Source organism: Astatotilapia calliptera, chromosome 22 (assembly GCF_900246225.1).
Source record: "Astatotilapia calliptera chromosome 22, fAstCal1.2, whole genome shotgun sequence".
Classification (NCBI taxonomy): Eukaryota; Metazoa; Chordata; class Actinopteri; order Cichliformes; family Cichlidae; genus Astatotilapia; species Astatotilapia calliptera.
The window spans coordinates 27,561,339-27,574,126 of record NC_039322.1 but is presented as its reverse complement, the minus strand read 5'-3'; the positions used below and the strand labels follow the sequence as shown (position 1 = coordinate 27,574,126).

Sequence of the window (12,788 nt, the reverse complement as noted above, 5' to 3'; positions counted from 1 at the left end):
TGTCTATGGTTCTTTTATTCGTTGAAACTTCCAGAGACTGCACCGGAACTCAGTAGTCATTTCACAAAACCTTTATTCATCTTCATTTAAGCATGCACTTCTAGAAGGGAAGACGAGGCCGGTGTGTCCCTCTCCAAAATCTTCACCCCTTTGTTTGTTACAGCCGGCGTCCCCATCATAAAACCCCCTACGGTGTGGAGAAGGGTCTGGCTGCAGCCACTGTGGAGCTCCACAGTAGCCGGAAGCACGTGATCTCCACAGTAGCCGTAAACACGCATGGATACCGTGGAAGTCTTGCAAGTTGATCGCAAAGGTTGGGACAGAGTCTTTCTTAAATACATTTGCCATTAGTGATTTCATATATCTAGGATAATTCTAGTTTTCTTACAATGATCATGTCATTATAGCTGTGTGGCAGGCAGGATGAGGACCCAAAATGCAAACTCACGGACTCAGGGGATAAACTCAAAATCACAGCTTTAATGCTGGAAGGCAGATCACAAGAAATACAAAACTTAAACCGGGAACAATAACTAACACTTGCAGAGAGACACAGGGAAATCCACGCAGCTATGAGGGAGAACGCGACACAGACATAAATACACAGAGGGTTAACGAGGGAAGTGGGAGCACACGGGGAACACAGGTGACACTGATAATCATAATGGCAGGAGTGAACACAACACTAACGGGAGACGGGCAAAGTAAAACAGGAAGTACAGAGGTTCAGACAGGAGGAGAGAGAGCACGGGGAGAACACAGACATAACGGGCTGGGGAAAACATAGAATAAAACACAAAGAGAGACAAGGGCTCATAAATACACAGAGGGGCACACAGGGGGTAAAAGCCACGAAGGGAAAACACTTAGGGAACAACACAACAGGGCAACTCAGGAAACATGGCCTAAATAGGGAACAAAATACAAACATACAAGAAAACTAAGAACACTGGGCCAACATGGCCCAGGACCATGACAGATCATATTGCCACTTTTTTTGCGTTACAACAACATTCCTTCTTATTTTAATGTTTTTTCATCGTGCTCCATGGCAGAGAAACACACAAATCAATATCTCATTGTCGGCACTGGGTCAAGCTGTCGTAGGTAAGTACATGCATTGTCTCATGACCAGAACGCTACCATTGTTTACATGTTAGATTTGTTCCTATCTGTGTGTGTATATTCTTTTCTTTGTGTACCTAGCCCCACAGGTGTGCAATAAACCCAGAGAAATCACAGAAACGGTGTTGAACCCAGCACCTTCAATGTCTGGTGACACTGGTAAAATTTCTTATTTTGAATAGTGATTGTCATATATAGGTGAAATAATAATCTTGCATTCATTATCTTGTTGTAGTTGATGGCTCATAAACGAATTTGTTACATGCTGTTTCAAATGAATTTCCTTCTATAGATAGTGGTTATTTTTCTTGCATTTGTATGCATTTAATATGCATTCTATGTAGTGTTTTGTCTGAAACCTGTTAAAATCCCTATAGAACCTCAGGAAAGAGTTGACAACAAGAAAGCCAATAGAAGGTCAACAGATGCAACTTTTCCTGACCTGTGTGGACCACCGTGCGAAGCTCTGACAAAGCCTGAGAACATTTTGGCCAGCCGTTCATCATGGTGTTTTGTACCGCACCCTGGCCAACAACAGCTTGTATGTTAAAGTTTTCAGATGTCGCAAAGTGCAACTTTTAGTGCTTATCTGATTTTGTCATCCACAGTCTATGACACCATCTGTTTTTTTTAGCTCAACTGGACATCAGCAGACCCAAAGATGAGCTGTATGTTGAAACGTCTTCTGGATGCCTCACGTGGGCAGATTTTTGGACACTGGGTTTAAACAAACAAATGGAATTCACTGTAAGTATTTTTTTTCTATGAATATGAAATAATAAAGTGTAAATTCATTTTTTTTCATGATTTTTTCTGTTTCAGATTGGAAATGGCTGTTTTGAGCTTATCACTAAAATTGTTTAGTCAAAGGTACTGTATCTTGTATATGATGATTGTCAAGCTTTAATTTAAAGAGTTGTTGTTTTAAATGGGTTTTTTTTACATTCTAGGGGATAAGCATTTACATAGAAAATCTGTATGTCACCCGGACTTGGCTTGCACCCTATGGCTGTGATCCATTGCAGTCCTTTCCTGTAAGTGTACCGTCCTTTAAAGAAACAAGCAAGTAATCAAAATGATTTTTTTTTATAACTTTGGTGAGAGTTCATATACAGGATACTTAAAAATACAATTCTGTTTCAGACTGATGCTCAGAGGATGCACATCATAGTTCTCCCTCTCTGGACACCTGGTCATTTCCAGTTGTGTGTAAGTCTTGTTTTTTGACACATACAAACTGTTAGAATTTTGCTATGTGTCTGAGATGTATTCAAGCTTTTATGACGCAGTTTCAAAAGTCTTTGATTGTGATCGCTTGCAATGACATTGTTTTCAGGTTTGAAGTCATGGCTAACTGTCTTTTAGGTACTGAAGCCACCTAAAAGAGAAATCCTCTTTCTTGACCCATTATACACCAAGGCAGGATTTGGTGACCAACAATATGTTTCACTTTTGAGGTCACATTTTTATAAGCATTTTTGGTTTGTTCCGGAGTTTTCAGGAACCTGTTCAGTGTTCCAGGTTAAGTGCATCCCAGATCATGTTCTGCTGATCTTGAGTGTTCACACATACAGTACACTCACATGCTTTTTTTATAAACTATATCAGCAAGTTTCTGTGTGGAGTTTGCATGTTCTCCCCGTGTTTGCGTGGGTTCCCTCCGGGTACTCCGGCTTCCTCCCACCGCCCAAAGACATGCAGCTTGTGGGGATAGGTTAATTGGATAATCCAAATTGCCACTAGGTGTAACTGTGTGAATGAATGTGAGTGCGAATGGTTGTCTGTCCCTGTGTGTTGGCCCTGCGACAGACTGGCGACCTGTCCAGTCTGTTGCCCTATGACAGCTGGGATAGGCTCCGGCGCCCCCTGCGACCCTGAAAAGGATAAGCGGAAGCGAATGGATGGATGGATGGATATATCAGCATGATGATTCAACATTTTATTCTATTTCTCATCTTCACATTATGATCAAGTCAGTGATGCTGTCTTTAGATGAGTTTCAGACATAAATAGGGTCTTCCAATGTTTTAGTTTAACATAAAACACCATTAAAAATTAGTTTATGAAATATGCAAACCTTAACTTAAAGCTGTAAATGCTTTATTTTGACCAACTGTGAGCATGTGACTGTACTTTTTCATTTTGTTATGCTGTTTTATTGAGGTCGTGTTCCTAAGGCCTGTAGTTACAGTTGGTGCTATTGGCAATAAACATTTCACACCCATCATCATGACATCTGTTAACTTGTGAATGTAACTGTCTTTAAAAAAAAAAGGTATCTTGCAGTGAAGATCATTCCCGGGCAGTGGTCAGAAAAAAAGAGCTTTTGTCATGGTCCTGGGTCATTTTGACCCAGTGTTCTTAGTTTTTCTGTAGTTTTGTATTTTGTTTCTTATGTTCATTGGATTGTTTGGTTTGGTATTTGGATTCCCCCTGTGTCCATGTTTTTATTGTGGTGTTTGCTCTGGTACCGTGTTCCCATCCTATGTGTTCTGTGTTCTCCTCATCCCCTCGTATTCATCCTTCTTCTCTGCCTCTCTCTCTGCCTCTCTCTCTCCATGCTCATCTCTGTGTACTGTGTTGTGTTTAAGGTCCACATCTTGGTGTCAGTATCGTCAGTTTCGTGTCCTCCCTGCTCGGCCATGAGTAATTGTCTTCAGCTGTGTTCCCCGTGTGTTCCCACTTCCCTCGTTACCTTCTGTGTATTTATGTCAGAGTGTCCCTTTGTTCTGTGTTGCGTCGTCCCTCTAGGTTGTGTGCATTTTCCGTGTCTTCCCAGCACCTCAGCTTTTAGTTGCTCCCAGTATAGTTTTATATGACTTCTTATGTTCCTGTTAATAAAGACCGGCCTTTGAGTTCATCCCCGTGTGTCTAGAGCCGTGCATTTGGGTCCTCTCTTGCCTTCACACAGCCGCCGCCTGACAGCTTTGACTTGAAGGTATGTGCTAGTTTAAGTGTATGGTGAATAATATGAATTACACTAGTCTTCTTTTAAGGGCTTTTATTAACGAGCCTTTATTTTCAATGTAATACAGGGTTTTCCAAGCCAAGACTATGGAGTTGACTGTGGGATCTTCATGCTGATGGTAATTTTTCTTTTCTCTTCTTGAGATTCATACAGAAGCTAATTTAAGCTTCTAAAAAAAATGACATTTTTATTTTTTCTTCCAAATAGTCTGCTCTGTACGTGGCACAGGATGCTTCATTTGACTATACTATAGTAAGTATTCTATTTACTTTCACAGCAATGGAGTCTTGAATCTTTTGAAAGTTGTTAAATATGTTTCATATTAATATTTTACAGTCAGACATGCCCTACTTGCGTAAATGGTGGTGCTTGCTGTTGTATTGTATTGTATGTTGTATTTATATTTTGACTTCCGTTATATGTTGTGTCAAAGTTTACACACCTTAACAATATCAACATTTTCTGTTAAGCTCTGGCAAGCTATTTGCACACTGGAGAGAGGAAGCCAAAGCTGTGCTTGAAGGACAACACGTGCCCATTTTCAGACTGAAAAAGCGCAAGTTCCAGGAAGTCAGTCAGGTCAGTATTCACTTTAAACAGTAGTGTAATTACATGTTTAGTGACATTTGAATGACTGTTAAAAAACTGTTCTGCAACAGAGAAATAACTATGTTTTTATCCCCATTTGCCTGACACAGGAGCCAGCAGTTGTTGAAGATCTGCATCCTGCTGTGCAGTGGGTTGTCCAAAATAGGGCACTTTTCCGTGGACATGGAACAATGCCAAAATATCTGTCCTTAAATCAAGGGGACCAGCAGAGGGTCTTAAGAGACATGTCAGAGGAAGAAGACACTGGAGGACTTGTTCCTCTTTGTTTTTCAGTTTGCAGAGGACATGGAGCTCTTTTTGAAAGCATGTGCTGATGAGCAGGGACTAAGGGTCAGTGCTATGTTTGACATGTAATGGACAAATGTAGGCACTGGCTGTGTTTGTTTGTTTAATATGTCATTGTTGTTGTTTTTTGTTTTGTTTTTGCATAGTACAAAATTCCAATTAAATTTATTTCAAAATGTCGTTCACTTGATTCTATGTCCATACTTATAATAAAGGATTACAGTGTAACAGCATTAAATGTAAATGTAACAGCATTTTTTTTAAACTTGTAATTTCAAAATAAAAAGCTTATTGTTGATATTAACAGTAAAGAATTGTAATCAATAATATTTTTATACATTTTAAACATTAACACTCTGGGCTCTATCCTGGCCATTTGTGGACACTTCACTTATTCTTTTTTTTTTGACTACTGCACTGCAGTGGACCAAAAGAATGACACGGGTTTGATCTTAAGGATCTAATAGTTGTGTGTGTTGTGCATGACATTGCCACACAAATATGTATTTGCAAGATAGAGTAGAATAAATTATGACGCATGAAATATTACATAGGCTGCAGTGAATTTCTGTTGATACAGACTATTGGGCTTTGAGTTTCCCAGTCAAACTTAGCTTTGAAGCACATGCTAAAAACACTTTTACTCTTGTACATTTCATAACAAGACACCATAGCCAAAATATTAACAAAATATATATTATTAAAAACTTCAAAGCTGCAGCACATACAGCAACAAACACCATTAGTAAATGTGTCCTGGAGTTTATGCAGGTGCAGAAAGTGCTGCTGCTGTAAGTAAGCCTAACAGCTTCCAGATCACTTATTTTTCTGGAAAGATGGTAGGAAGGGCATCACTGCTCATTTCTACAGTCTCCCAGATCTTGGAATACAATCCCTTTGTACCATGAAACCACTTCGCAGTACTAGGAGTCCACTAAAACCTATAAAGAGAGTGATCCTGGAAGAAATGGGGCACACACTAGTGATCTCAACAATTGCAAGACAGCCTTTTCCCCGATGCTCAGATGGGGAAAAAAGGAAGTTTAATGAAACATTAGGACTTTATCACCGTTTTATCTGAAAAGTTAATGGTAATATATAACCTAACTGGCTATAAAGAGTAAAAAATTTAGATACAATTTTGATTTTGATGAAAAGGACTGGTGCTATTTAACCCAATCATGTTGCCAATTAACCTAATCAGTGTTAATTGGTCTTCCAGCTCTTCGTTATGCTCAAATTTACTTTTTCCAGCCTATTATTGCTACTTGTCCCAACTTTTTTGGGATTTGTTGACATCGTGTAATTTTGAATCAACATATTTTTCCTTTGAAATGATACATTTTCTCGGATTACATTTTTGATCTGTCATCTACGTTCTATTCTGAATAAAATATTGACATTTGCCGTCTCCACACCATTGCATTCAGTTTTTATTCACAATTTGTTTAGTGTCCCAACCTTTTTGCAATCCGGTTTGTATGTATCAGCAGCAGAATGGACCTAAAAATAAATGTACTTCTGCCCATTTTGACCCATTTAGCAGAAAATTCAAATTCAAATTCAAATTTTATTTGTCACGTACACAGTCATACACAGTACGATATGTAGTGAAATGCTTAGACAACTGCTCGTGACCTAAAGAAAACAAAAAGGGAAAAGGCTATGAATAAGATAGGAAATAAATATGAAAAATTAAAAAGGGTAAATTTAACTAGGAAGGAATAAAATATAAATTAAGGTTAAAAAGGAAATAACTATACAACACAAATTAGAATGAAGGGTAAATGTAACTGGGAAAGAAAAAGATAAAATATATAAATTAAAGTTGAAAATAAAATAACTGTACAACAAAATACACAATATAGAACTATATAAGAATGTATGAAGAAATATAAATAAATATATACACAATAACAGCAGCTGTACAAATATTAACTGGAAATGAAGAATATAGTGACCAGTGTTGTGCAATCCACATTATGTCTTGTGCAGTGCAAATATGCTTAAAGTGATTTAAGTGATGAAGTGAAAACAATGTCCAGAATGTCCAGTGTGTGTGTAAGAACTGTATGTGTGGGTCAGTACTGTGTGGTGGTGTGATTGAGAGACCATATCGCCTGTGGGAAGAAGCTCCTCCTCAGTCTCTCTGTGTTGGTTTTCAGGGAGCGGAATCGCTTTCCTGACCTCAACAGAGAGAACAGTCTGTTGTTGGGATGGCTGAGGTCCTTCACGATCTTCCTGGCCTTGGTCCAGCACCGCCTGCTGTAGATTGAGTGCAGGTCAGGGAGCTCGGGATGGTGCGCTCAGCTGATCGCACAACCCTCTGTAGAGCTCGTCTGTCCTGCATGGTGCTGTTCCCGAACCAGGTTAAGATGTTTCCCGCCAGGATGCTCTCTATGGTGCACGAGTAAAAGTTCCTGAGCACCTTGGAGGGCAGTTAGAAGTCTCTCAAGCGTCTGAATTATGGTGGAATTATGGTGTTAAATGCAGATCTGTAGTCTATGAAGAGCATTTTAACATAATTCCCCCTTCTAGTGTCCAAGTGAGTGAGTGATGTGTGGAGGAGATGAGAGATGGCATCGTCTGTGGAACGATTTGGACGGTAAGCGAACTGTAGTGGGTCCAGTGTGTCTGGTAGTGAAGAAATGATGAAGTCTCTGACCAGGCGTTCAAAGCACTTCATCACTACTGAGGTGAGGGCTACAGGGTGATAGTCATTGAGAGAAGCAGGGTGGGGTTTCTTCGGGACAGGAACAATGATGGACTCTTTGAAGCATGTCGGGATCACCGACTGAGATAAAGAGATGTTGAATATGTCAGTGAACACAGGAGCTAGCTGGTATGCGCAGTCTCTTAGGATACGACCTGGGATGCCGTCTGGTCCTGCTGCTTTCCTGGTGTTCACTTTTTTGAAGGCTCTCCTTACTTCATGCTCGGAGATGACGAGCACGTTTCCGGTGCTGGCAGTATCTTCCTGTCTGCAGCCGTTAGCGCCGCTAGCACTAGGATTGTTGGAGTCCTTAGCTGCAGCCTCGAAGCGAGCATAGAAAGTGTTCAGCTCATCTGCCAGAGTCACGGCCGCGTTCGTCATACCGGTTGTTGGTGCTTTATAGTCCGTTATTGTCCACAGGCTCCTAGAGTCACTCTGTTGGAGTTGTGAAGCCAGCCTGTTTAAGGCTCTGATATCTATTCTGTATGACTTAAAGAGTCACGTCGGTAAAAGTAGATAAATGTTTTAAGAAATATACATTTTATAGCATTTTGTGAACATACACAAAAAGTGGCCATTTTTGGCAACAAACAAGCTGAGAGAGAGTTTTATATTTTTTGCTCTCCTTGAACAAAAATAATAGTGCATAATAATCAATGTTGATGTTAATCAATTAGATGTCCCAGACACTACTATTAATAATACAGCAGTCCCTCGTTTATCGCTGGTGTTACGTTCTATAAATAACTCGCGGTAGGTGAAATCCATGAAGTAGCCAACTTTATTTTTTACAATTATTATAGATGTTAAGACTGTAAAACCCCTCACTACATGCTTTATACACTTTTCTCAGACAGGCATGAACATTTTCACACTTTTCTCTTTTGTTTAAACACTCTTAGAGTTCAAACCTTCGTAGAAACATGAGTCCAGTATTATGGAATGAAACCAAAAGGTGCATTTGAGGGTGCAAAACGTTTCGTCGGCATTGTTGTGTTTGTTTGGGAGAAAACTTACAAACATACAGTACAGCACTTCAGAGTTACACTGCTAGCGATCGAAGATTTATGTAAATTCGACAAGCTAAACGCATTCTATACTGTACAGCAGGAGTCCCCAACCTTTTTTGCACCACAGACCACTTTAATGTCAGACAATATTTTCAGGGAACGACCTTTAAGGTGTCGCGGATAAATACAACAAAAGAATTAAAAAAAAGAAACTGTGGTATTTTGTAAATATAATAATAAATGTGACTTGAGCTGTGTGCCAACAACAATGACAGTGAGATCCTCCTCTCTGCTTCTTAATGCTCTCTGGTCGCTATGGTAACGCGTAAATAGTTCTTTCAAAATAAGACACACAACTACAACCATACATTTCACACCGGAGGATCAACTGTCACGGAACGGTACCAAAGGACTCACGGACCGGGACCGGTCCGTGGGCCTATTTTTGTTGGGGGGGCCAGGTAGGGGCACAGATTTGGAGAAGGGTGGCAGATTTAATTGGCAGATAATGTTTAAAAAAAATTCTACCAACCCTTAACCATAATTCAATAATCCTATAAACCTAATAACCAAATGCACTTTTAACTCTTATTAGAATGAGATTTTAACCACTACGGTGCAAAGTTTTTAGATACTGCGTTGATAAAGTACAAGAGATACAATCAGTGCTTTGTCAGTGCTTACTCAGCATTCAAGGACATCAATATTTGCATAGTATTTTTACTGACATATAGTGCACATATGTTTTGGGCAAAAACATTTTTGAAAATTAAAATACGAACATTTGTAACAAACAATTGACAAATTAGCCAATGCCAATGCAAAACTTTATCTGCCTGTTAAAAAAAGAAGATAATCTTCTCACAAACTGGTGTTTGATTTTGAAACAGGAAAAAAGTGGGGAAACAACTGAAAAGACTAATATTTGAATAAAACCTGAAAGCAAGTAAATACTTTCTATGCTGCCTTATGGTAAACTTTGGTAATATTGATAAAGAACAACACTGGCTGATGATAAAATACAGTCAGCTGGCATGGTGACACTGCCAGTATTAACCTGCAGGGCTGGACTGGGACAAAAAAATTGGGCATTTTTACTACAGACCGACCCACCAGGTAGTAAAGCCATAAAGCCTTTGAATGAAAACAAATGCTGTTGTGACAGTGATGTACAGTCTTGTTGGTATATGTATGATTTCTATACATTTTACGTCAGATAAAAACTTTGGTTGTAAGATTTAGATAATTATTTAATAAAAACTAGGTATTTTAAATGAGAATAAGAAAGAAAAGTATTTCTTTGTGCCCACCTTTCCCTGTTAATGCCCTACCTGGCCCCCTGGCAAAACTTTGCTAGACCCGCCCCTGCACAGTTACCAGCTGTCAGCTACATAAAAAAGGATCCTGGTGTTATTTATTTCTCAGAAACAGTTGATAACTTCAACTCATTCATGTCACCTAAAAGGTAAACCTGTTTCTCCATCACCTGTTCAGCTCTGATGGTTCAGTAAGGACATCTCCTGGTTTCATCTTCATGTTTCCCTCTCACCACATATCTAAACAGACATCATGACCAGCAGCTTTACAGCTGTGGCTCCAGCAAACATCAGCTGATACTAGAAATTAATATTAAATACATTCTAACAACAGCTGATCAAGCTTAAACGTGCTGCTGTTGTTTAGCGCAATATCTGCTGGTTTCCTCTTTCTGGCGCAAAGTGGGCGATAAACAAACAAGAGAGAAAAGCCGATCAGCTGATCATTGATCAGTTTCATGATTGAAGTAGCAACAGGAGAGGGAGGGGGAGAGAATGAGAGAAGAAGAGGCAGCTGTGCAGCATAAAGACAGAATAAATCCAGCTTTGTGTCTTTTTTCCATTCTAGCTAAAGTCCGGGACAAACTGCGTCTCTTCTCAGCTCAATACGAAACGCGTAATATTTTCTCTGAATGAGGGACCATTCCATTTTTTTAAGGAGCCGTTGGCAACTCTACTAACCTTATGAATAAAATAAAGTTCACTATCAGTAACATCATAGCACCACCCAGCTGTATAAAAACTCCGTCAAACTGGCTAGAACGCAGTATGAGTTATTGCAACTGACAGTAAAAAGTCAGCAACATGAAAATAAACTCCACCTTAACTTGGTTTATATCTGACCCAGATAGACTGCAGGTCATAACTTCTTACCTGAAGTTCAGTTCACCTGACACTCGGACTGGTGGCTGCTTCGGGGCTCTCCTCCTGCCTCCCCTTCCCTCATCCACCTGTTGCCTCTGTGGAAGCCCCGTCATAGCCACCACCAAACAACGGAGTTATTTCTACACATCGACCTGCATCTGGCCAATCCACCACCTCTCATTGTTCATGCCATTACAAAAAAAATTAAAAATAAGTCACTGGGGATATGCCCGGTATGCCCGATGGCCAGTCCAGCTATGTTAACCTGCAACCAAATCTGCAGCTCCATATAGCAATGTTACGACTTAGATTATATCTTATAACTCATAACTCTTATGTTAGCTGCCCTCAGTAGCATACTGTCAGAAATATTCCACAGCTGCAATAATTCTTTAAGTGTTATTTTTTTCCTTGGTATTCTAATTTCACCGAAGTTTACTAAACTCAACAAACTTAATATTACTTACCGGGACATTTATTCTGTCCTCATTTTCTTTCACCGAAGAATTGTTTCCCGCAGTGCCGTCTTTCGCGCTTGGCTCTCCTACCTTTGCTAACGTGATGCGCATAGCGCAGAAGCGATGCTGCATTCACTTACACTCGGATATCTGAGCGTCACCGTGAAAACATAATCGGACATTTGATATTTGATTGAATTTTATTGTTTTGCCTTTGGGGTGGCACCTGGGGTGGCCAGTCTGGTTTGGGGGGTGGCCTGTGCCCCCCCAGGCCACCCCGCTGGACACGCCATTGGTTCCCACGTGTCTATGTGAGTGCTCGTGTGTGACTGTGTATGCATACCTGTGTGTATGTGTGGGTGCACATGAGTGAGTGTGCGTGTGGATGTGTGTGCGTGACAGTTAAAACACTGTGGGTGTAGGTGACTCCCTAGGTCATAAAACCCATCTCCCTTCCAGACCACAGTTATCCAGTTACAAATGTTGAGACCCCCACCCAAACATCCTCTAGGGAAATTCCACTCAGCATTAACTCCTCTCAGTTTTACTTTCACAGTTCAAGTGGGGAAGGGGTCTCCAATCTACTCTTAAGTTCACGACACAGTGAAGCCTTTATTATATTGAGGGCAGTGTCAATGTCTCTACAATAGTTCTACATTCTATGTTAACACATTTCTAAACTCTAAAATAAGCTAAACACTCCTACACTATCTATCTATCTATCTATCTATCTATCTATCTATCTATCTATCTATCTATCTATCTATCTATCTATCTATCTGAGATATTATAGAGATATTATAGAGATATTATAGAGATAGAGATATAACTTGAAATGCAAATATAAATAGTCAATTTTAAAATCATATGCACAGGTTTTGCAAACAACAAAGTTATTTGTAGCCATTTATCTTTTACCCCTTTTTTTAATAACCATTTCAAACTATTTACATAACAATCAGCTGTTCTGCATTCAATAAGATGCCACACAAATTATTTGTGCCACTCCTGCAGGCCATTTACCATTTACTCCAAATATTTTTGTCCACTATGAAGGAGACCATCACGGCCTGATACCTGCAGGTATCACAGCAACAGGTGTATCACTCTTGTTCTCTACTTGGAGACAGCAGTCACATCATTGTTCTAACACACAACACAAAACTATCCACAACACTACACACTAACTACACAAGACAACATATTAACTACACACTCCAAACACGCTAAACATCACAAATCTCAAAACTCGCTCTCTCCCTTTTTCTGCTGTGTTTCTCTCTCTCTCGCGTGGGGTCACTTCTAAAACTTCCCCCTCTTCCTAAACAACCAAATGTCATGTTGCCATATAATTGATTGGTCGACATGGTACATTTTCATCAACATGAAAGGGCTGGTTTTTTGTTGTTTTTTTGAGCTATAGAATGCACTTTCAAGCAG

At 39.7% G+C, this 12,788-nt stretch overlaps 1 long non-coding RNA gene across 5 annotated transcripts; it reads left to right on the top strand.

Moving 5' to 3' along the window:
- Positions 1-254: 254 nt before the first annotated feature.
- On the top strand, positions 255-5,122 carry LOC113015406 (uncharacterized). Of its 5 annotated transcripts, XR_003271102.1 has the most exons (13): positions 255-313; positions 1,056-1,107; positions 1,207-1,284; positions 1,503-1,666; positions 1,760-1,872; positions 1,948-1,995; positions 2,076-2,159; positions 2,269-2,334; positions 3,969-4,063; positions 4,161-4,211; positions 4,301-4,345; positions 4,564-4,672; positions 4,792-5,122. It is a non-coding gene; the product is annotated as an uncharacterized LOC113015406 (long non-coding RNA). The 5 variants fall into 5 exon arrangements; XR_003271100.1 differs by having other exon boundaries at positions 1,056-1,284; XR_003271101.1 differs by lacking the exon at positions 255-313 and having other exon boundaries at positions 949-1,107.
- The last annotated feature ends 7,666 nt before the right edge of the window (positions 5,123-12,788 follow it).